General features: G+C 44.8%; 1 pseudogene; it reads right to left on the reverse strand.

Annotated features, from left to right (window-relative positions):
• Positions 1-3959: 3959 nt before the first annotated feature.
• Positions 3960-4694, reverse strand: LOC124973313 (40S ribosomal protein S6-like; annotated as a pseudogene).
• Between the last annotated feature and the right edge of the window lie 3163 nt (positions 4695-7857).

Consider the following 7857-nt stretch of genomic DNA (forward strand, 5'->3'; position numbering starts at 1 on the left):
CTCCCATTTGTAGCTTTTCTGGAGAAATGTTTAAGCCATACTGTTGTAGAGTGGAAATTAAAAATTGTAAAGCCTTTTCCAAGAATTGTCTGTTTTTGTGGCAGATAAGGATATCATCCATATAATGATAAATCAACAAATCTGGAAAATTGTCTCTTGTAGGTTTTAAGGCTTTATCTACATATATTTGGCATAACGTGGGACTATTAGTCATGCCTTGAGGCAACACAGTCCACTCAAATCTTTGGTCAGGCTGTGCATGATTGAGAGAAGGTAAGGTAAAAGCAAACCGCCAACAATCCCTTCTATGTAATGGGATTGAGAAAAAACAATCTTTTAAATCTAAAATGACAGTGGGCCAATTTTTAGGTAAAGCTGTAACTAAAGGCAATCCCCGTTGTATAGGACCCATAGGGAACATCTGTGCATTAATGGCTCTTAAATCATGTAATAGTCTGCACTTTCCAGACTTTTTCTTAATGACAAAGATAGGAGTATTCCAGGGAGAAGTGGAAGGTTGTAAATGTCCTGCCTGTACTTGTTCTTGTACTAATTTATGAGCCGCTTCCAACTTTACTGTAGTAAGGGGCCACTGTTGAATCCATTGTGGCTCATCATTTTTCCAAACTATTGGAATTGGTGTAATAACAGTGGCCCCTACATAAAACCCAGCCCTCTGAAATCATTTTTTGGAGGAGGTAAGGGCAAGGGTTGTAGTGATCCCTGTTGTTCTCGACCTAACCCTTGATTTTCTGTATATTGCATCTTTTTCATCATATGTGTCACAGGTTTAGAATTAATATTTGTTGTTAATTTAGCATTCATTTGAGTTAAGACATCCCTCCCCCATAAGGAAATAGGTATTTTACAGATATATGGTTGAAAAATTCCTGAATGGCCCTCATTATCCCTCCAGGACAGCGAAGCAACACTCTGGTTAGGTGATTGAGCCACGCCCAAACCTTGTAAATTTTGATTAGCTGTAACTACAGGCCAACCTTTGGGCCAAACTGCTTCACTTATTATACTTTTATCAGCTCCTGTGTCCAGTAATCCTATAAAAGGTTTATGTCCCACTATTAACTGCATTATGGGCCTATCTTGGAGGTCCATAGTAAAATTAGCCCAGGTTCCTCCTGTAAACCCAAATCCGTTATTTCCCCTTATTGTTTTCTTACTAGGCCACAAGGAATGCTGACTAGGTAAAATTAACATTTGTGCCATCCTATCTCCTGGAGAAATGACTGTGATTCCTTTGGGTGAAGAAACCATAGCCCTAACTTGTCCTTGAAAATCAGGGTCAATTACTCCTGGGTGGACTATAAGACCTCTTAAGGTAGAAGAACTTCTGCCTAGAAGCAATCCTACTGAATTTGTCAGAATATTTCCTTCCCAATCTGTGTCTACCATTTGTACACCCATATCAGGGGTTAATACGAGTCTGGAGGTGGCACAGATATCCAATCCTGCACTTCCTGAGGTGGCTCTTCTTTCCTGAGCTTCATTCCCTTCTCAGTTGGAGGATACCACTGTCGTGGCACTTGTTGAATCACCCCGTATATTTGTTGTGGGCCCCAGGATTGGCCCCTCACCCCGTTTTTTTGTAACTTGGGGTTAGTTGGTAAAAGATTCCCTTCATTGTCCCTAACAGAATAACATTCACTAAGCCAATGATTTCCTCTTTTACACCGAGGACATAACTTAGGCCCCTTTCCTTGGCCATTGTTCCTGGAAGGGCAACATGCTCTCAAATGTCCCATTTGTCCACATGTGAAGCAGGAACCAGGAGATCCTCTTTTTTTACTCCCTCCTCTTTGTGCTAATGCTGTGGCAAGAACAGAGGTTTGTCTGTCGAGTGCAGCAATAAATGCAGCACTATTTCCAGAGGCCTCATTAATGTCTTTGCAGACTCTTAAATAAGTAGTCAAGTCTTTATTTCTCCATGGCCTGATGGCATCTTTGCACCATTTATTGGCTTGTTCATAGGCTAACTGTTTTATCAATGGCATTTCTTGATCAGCATCTCCAAAAATTCTAGAAGCTGCTTGAATTAATCTATCAACAAAGTCTGCATAGGGCTCATTACTTCCTTGGGTAACTTTTGACAACTGTCCTTGTAAATCTCCTGACCCTTGTAGGGTTTTCCATGCTTTAATAGCAGCCACAGCAATTTGAGCATACACTGCAGGATGATAATTAATCTGTGCCTGGACTCCCTCATAAGGCCCTGTTCCCATCAACATGTCTCTGTCTACCTGTGGATTCCCTGAAGTTGCATTGCGCCTTGCAGTGTCCATTGAAATTTCCTGCCAAGCTGTTTTCCACATAAGATACTGTCCCCCTGACAAGGTTGCTCTAGCTAAATTAGTCCAATCCAAAGGTAGCATATTTAAGGACATCATGGTCTCTACCAGTGAGACTGTAAAAGCCGATTGAGGCCCATAAGTGCTCACTGCTTCTTTTAGCTGTTTAACCATTTTAAAATCTAATAGCTGATGAAAACTTTGATTTTGGGCATCCTCAAATACTGGATATGTAGCATTTTGTAAGGAGGCCCACCCTCTATGTCTGCTGTAGTTTTCCTTTTCCTTAAACTCCATAGGTGGTGCACTGGGGGCAATAGGTGTATTAAGCTGTCTAGACGCTAGATGGCGCTCAGGTTGCACGCTTAACTTTCCCATAGCTTCTTCAAGCTCCTCCCCAGTAAGTTCTTCTTCAGAACTTTCTCTTTCCGTATAATTTTCTCTTTCTGAAGTCTGAGAACATGATCGTTCCTCTTTAATTTCTTCTAAGATCTGACTTCCTTCTTCTAAAGGCCCCTTTAAATCCCTAAAAGGGTTTTTTGATTTACCTTGCTGCATCAAACAAGATTTTTTTTTTTTTTTTTAAACAAGATTTAACAAGTGACCATATTGCCAGAGTTCCCATTGGCAAAGGCTCGCGTCTCTCCGCGTCGCGCAAATCCTCTCCTAGCTGTTCCCACTGAGGAAGATTTAATAATCCCTCGTCTAAAAACCACGGAGAGACTTTCTCTACAGTATCTAGAAACTTTAAGGTCGTGTTTGCCTTCAATGGAGTTCCGTGATTTTTTAAGAGTTCTCTAAGAGGCCGCTGCATTCTAATCTTAGACAGATCCGTTCCCATGATTAAATTTTACAGTACTATGAGGTAGTTTACTAGTTTAAACACACAAACAAAAGACAGGCGTGCGCACGCACACACGCTCACTCACGCACGCACACACATACACTGTTTGGTACCACTATATAAATCTGTATCTGGCCACTTCACTCGTCCCTCCTATGGGGATCCTTTTGTGATGAATCGTCCCTCCCACGGGGATCCTTTTGTTATGACTCTTCCCTCCTATGGGGATCCTCTTTTTATGACTCGTCCCTCCTACAGGGATCCTTTTGTGATGAATTGTCGCAGCTCCGCGAACCTCGAGACGTCTCACCTTTTTACTCTCGGACTAATTTGTCTTGATTTAAAAACTTATGTGAACTTATCCTTATATTTTTTCTCGTTCCCGGTCTTGATTTGGCACCATTTATCGCGTCCCCTGCCCGCAGAGAAACACGAAACCGGATCGGGGCAAGTTCTTTATTTTCTGCTACAGTTACTTCTGGCTGGCCCGGCGGCGGGCCGCTCTTGCAAGCACCTTACATTACATACAACAACCAATCAGCTTATAGATCACGAGGGGAAAGCATGGACAGTAATGGAGCACAATAGTGTGGATATAGCAATCATGCAGTGTCCACGAGGACCCATGGCCAATCACATTAACTTCCTCAAATAACGCCACTTGTTGGCAGAGAGAATTAGTCTGCTGGAGGTACCTGGTTTTGTTCTCAGCACTTCCTTGGCACCTTGCCAGGCGCCATCTTGGCCACGCCGAAGGGCTGGGGGTCCGCAGTACCCCAACAATCTTACTTATTTATTACTCTTAAAAATTCTTATTTTTGACTGGACTCAGACTTAGAAGCTCTCAGAGAGGACAGAGTATGTCTCTTGACAGTCTGTTCCTGGTGTTTTTCTTTGGCTTCTTTATTCTCTTGGCTAAAAGTTGGGCACATTCTGCAGTCTCTTCCTTATCCTTCTCATCATACTGTTTCTTCAGATTTAAACACCAACCTTTGTGTTGCAGGACATGTGGAGAAACAAGACACTGAATCATGCTTTGGTCCTAAATATTTTTACCTTCCTTGTTTAAGGGTCTTCTGACAACATATTGGTGGACAACATCTTCCTTAGAGAGATTGAAAAGTTTGTGGATTCTACTAGTTCTTTGGGGTCCCAGTCGATGAGGTACAGTAGTATCCATAGGCCCAGGGAAGTTCTTCTCCCCTTTTTTTATGATAACCAAGTTGAGAATGCTCAGATTTGCACCCACAATGCAACCTCATACAAGTTGGCACTCTCTCTGCAGTTCACCTTTGTCTATGGCAGTAGTGTCCCTTATTCAGTAGCAGGTGAACTGGCGCTGAATTGAGGCAACTGCTTTAAGGAAAAACCTGCTTGTCATTCCCACCACTGATCTGTACCACATAATCCTTCCCATCTTCACCCAGAGTCTCAGCAGCAACTTCTGTGGCCATAAGCTTCTCAGAAAAAGGATGAGGTTTATGTTCATCTTTCACTTCAGTGAGTTTCTGGCAGGTAGGGGATGGGAAGGAGATATTCAACCTCATCTTGGAGCAGCTGAGTGCCCACAAAGCATCACAAAAGAATGTGATTGCCATTTTTAATAACCCTGTGCCACTTCTTACTGCACCCATGTGGGAGAGGAAAGGTGTTGTCAAACAACTCTGTGAGTTCAAGAGCTGTCAGTTGCAGGGTGTCTCTGAGCTGTATCATGTCCTCCTCAGCTGTAAATCTCCCAGAGGTGTATGCATGATGCAGTAGTCAGCACCTCAAGATTTGTTTGGCTGGGGGCCCTTCTCCCTGGACCAGGGTTTGTGTAAGAGGCCATCTTAAAGTGCATGGTCATCCCCCAGTTTCTTGGGAAATTGATTCCAGGACCCACTCCCTCTGCCTTTTCCAGGATGCCACAGTCTAAGGATGCCTATGTCCCTGTGTAAAGTGGCATAGTTAGGTGTGGGCCTGTGACCTGTGCCTGCCTCCCTTATACCTTCAATGACCTTTAGAGGACTTTCAATACTTTCAATACCAAATGCAATGCAGATGCTGGGAAATAGCCATGCTGCTTGTTCAGGGAGTAACACAAAGGGAAGGTCTCCCCATGTTTGCCACAGATAAAACATTTTTTTATTATTTTTGGTCTGTGGTTAATTGAATCTGCAGACATGGACCATTGCTGTGTTCACCCTGCCATCTGGTCTGTTTTAAATCTCTGTAACAGCATAGTGCTTTCACATCAGGGGCTAGTTAAGGATGAGTGCACACATTTCCCAAACTTCTTCATGGATGTCCTTTCAGTGGGTTCTGTCTTCACCCCAAAACACTTCAACATCTCTCACCTCCTTTTCATCCAGTTTCTGCTGCTGGTGGTGGTGCACCCTGCTCAGCAGTCCTGCAGGGACCGAAACTTGGGTCCTGGGCTGGTCCATGACCCTCTCAGCCTGTGCTGCCTCCCAGTGAATGCAGAACTCCCTGGCACAGGGATCCTTGTGCTGACCCTTCTGGAAAGGGCTTGCAAGGTTTTGGAGCATTTCTTTTACTTTCCATTGCTCTTAACTTGTGAAAAGTGACATTGTCTAATCTCTCTGGCAAATTGAACAACTCCACCCCAGATGACTCCATTACAAACACTTAAAAGCACTACTTAGAGGTTCTCAGAGTAGATCTAAATTGACTTTGTACCAGGAAGGGTGGCTTTAGAGGTGATGGGTGTCAACTCGGCCTTCTCTCAGGCTGGAACAGGACTGAGCTGGGTGGGTGCACTTGCAGCTCCTCAGTGGCTCTCTCCTAATTCAATTCACACCTTCATTTCTCTCACTTATCTCTCATTGTGTGCAGATTCAGTGGTGATTCTGATGATCTTATGATTTGGAAAATAGAGTGAAAGAATTTTTTTCTAATAAAGTTTCCATCAGATAAAAGATTTCATGCTGTCTTCCTCAGTAGTACTGAAAGGCCACTTCTGGAGACCAGTAGGGCAGCCATGCTCAGGGGCTTTATCCTACCACTAGCCTGAGGAATCATTGGAATGGAATAAAGGCACCAGGAGCTCTGTGGACTTCTACTCTCCAACATTTGTGAAGTACTGGGGTTTCAAGTCTGCCAACAAGGGAGCGGATCACTTCCAGCAAATAAATAGGTGTGGTTAACTTGGGTTACATAGCAGAGTGTTCATCTGCCCCTGTATGGATGGATTGTTCTCCAACCATCCCAAAAGCTACCAGAGGCTGGGCAAGGTGGTGTACACCTGTAATCCTGGTGGTTTGGAAGACTGAGGCAGGAAGATCACAAGTTCAAAGCCAAACTCAGCAACTAAGTGAGGCCCTGTCTCAAAATAAAAAGTAAAAAGGGCTGGTAATGTGGCTCAGTGGTTGAGTGCCCCTGGGTTCCACCCCTGGAACAAAAAAAAAGATAAGAATTAACAGAAAGCAACCTGAGTGTGAAGATGGAGCATTCTGGCTTTGAGCTGAAACTCATATTTGCAGTTGGCCACCGGCTTTGTTTTTAGGGCTTACTATCTCCACTGAGATGCAATGCAATGGGGAGAGGGTCAGAAGCAGAGAAGTGATGAGCTGATCCCAGGTTATCCAGTGCAGCAGAGAAGGTCAGGGTCAGGCTAGAAAGAAGCAGAGGAGACTCATGGGAAATAGGCTTCCTACTGTGCACTTCCAGCTCCACCCTGTTTGAAAGTACCTTCTGATCCCCTTGGGCTCTTGAGTAGGATACATGACACTCTGCTGCTGATATCCACCAGCTTGAAGATGAGTTTGACCTCCCCCTGCCCTACACTCAGAGCCAAGTAATGTGCAGGGCGTTGGACACTACTTTCCCAGGCCTGACAGGGAGAAAGTGATGGCCAAGTGAAAGCTAATTGGACACTTCCCCAAACCACTCTGTTGTGCTGTTCGTGGTACCTTTCCAGCAGCAACTTACTAGGTTGTTACTCAGTCACTGTACATGGGGATTGGGTGGGAGCAAAGAGCAGTGGGGGCTTTCCTAATCTCTGGAGTTTCACTCAGCACCCTCTTAAGCCTGGTTATTAAGCCTGAGCACTCCCCTTTCCTGCAGGAGAATTTCTACATCACATGTCCCTTCACATTCTGACAAAACTGTGGCCCTTTCCATAGAATAGGAGCTCAGAGTCTTTGTCACAGGAAATGCCCTTCTCTGGGAGTAGTGGTAGCTTCAGCTTTTCCCTAGCCTGTCAGGACTTGAAGAGTCTAACATTGAGGGCTGGGGCCTGCTGTGGCCAGTACCTTGGTGAGCACTCGGGGGCTCAGGTGTGTGGGGCTTTTATGAGCATCTGCCCAGGGGTCCTGCAGCTACAGGGCCTGGCAGGTGAGCTGTCCCCAGGCTGTGGATGAGGCTTCAGCCTCTTTCCTTCCTCTTCTGTAGGAGGGTGAAGTGTGTGTGGGGAGGGGGTGTTCTGAAGGTGGGGGGTGTGGAGGAAAGGAGGAAAAACTGTAAAAAATGTTCACTTATTAATCACTGAATATATAGCAGTTGGTCTGAAATGCTGTTGCTATGCCAACACCCTGGGAGTTTATTTTCTTAATCCAAGAGAGGAGCCTTGGTCCCTGCTCCCCTGCTGTGCCATTTGAATTTGATGCTGCCATCCAGTCACCCTGATGTCTGTTGTGAGGCATGGGGGTGGGGAGGCTGCCAAACACCAAGGCAGTCAGATGCAAAGCAGCAAGGGACCTTTCTCATGCG

This window comes from Sciurus carolinensis (assembly GCF_902686445.1).
Source record: "Sciurus carolinensis chromosome 14 unlocalized genomic scaffold, mSciCar1.2 scaffold_123_arrow_ctg1, whole genome shotgun sequence".
Taxonomy (NCBI): domain Eukaryota; kingdom Metazoa; phylum Chordata; class Mammalia; order Rodentia; family Sciuridae; genus Sciurus; species Sciurus carolinensis.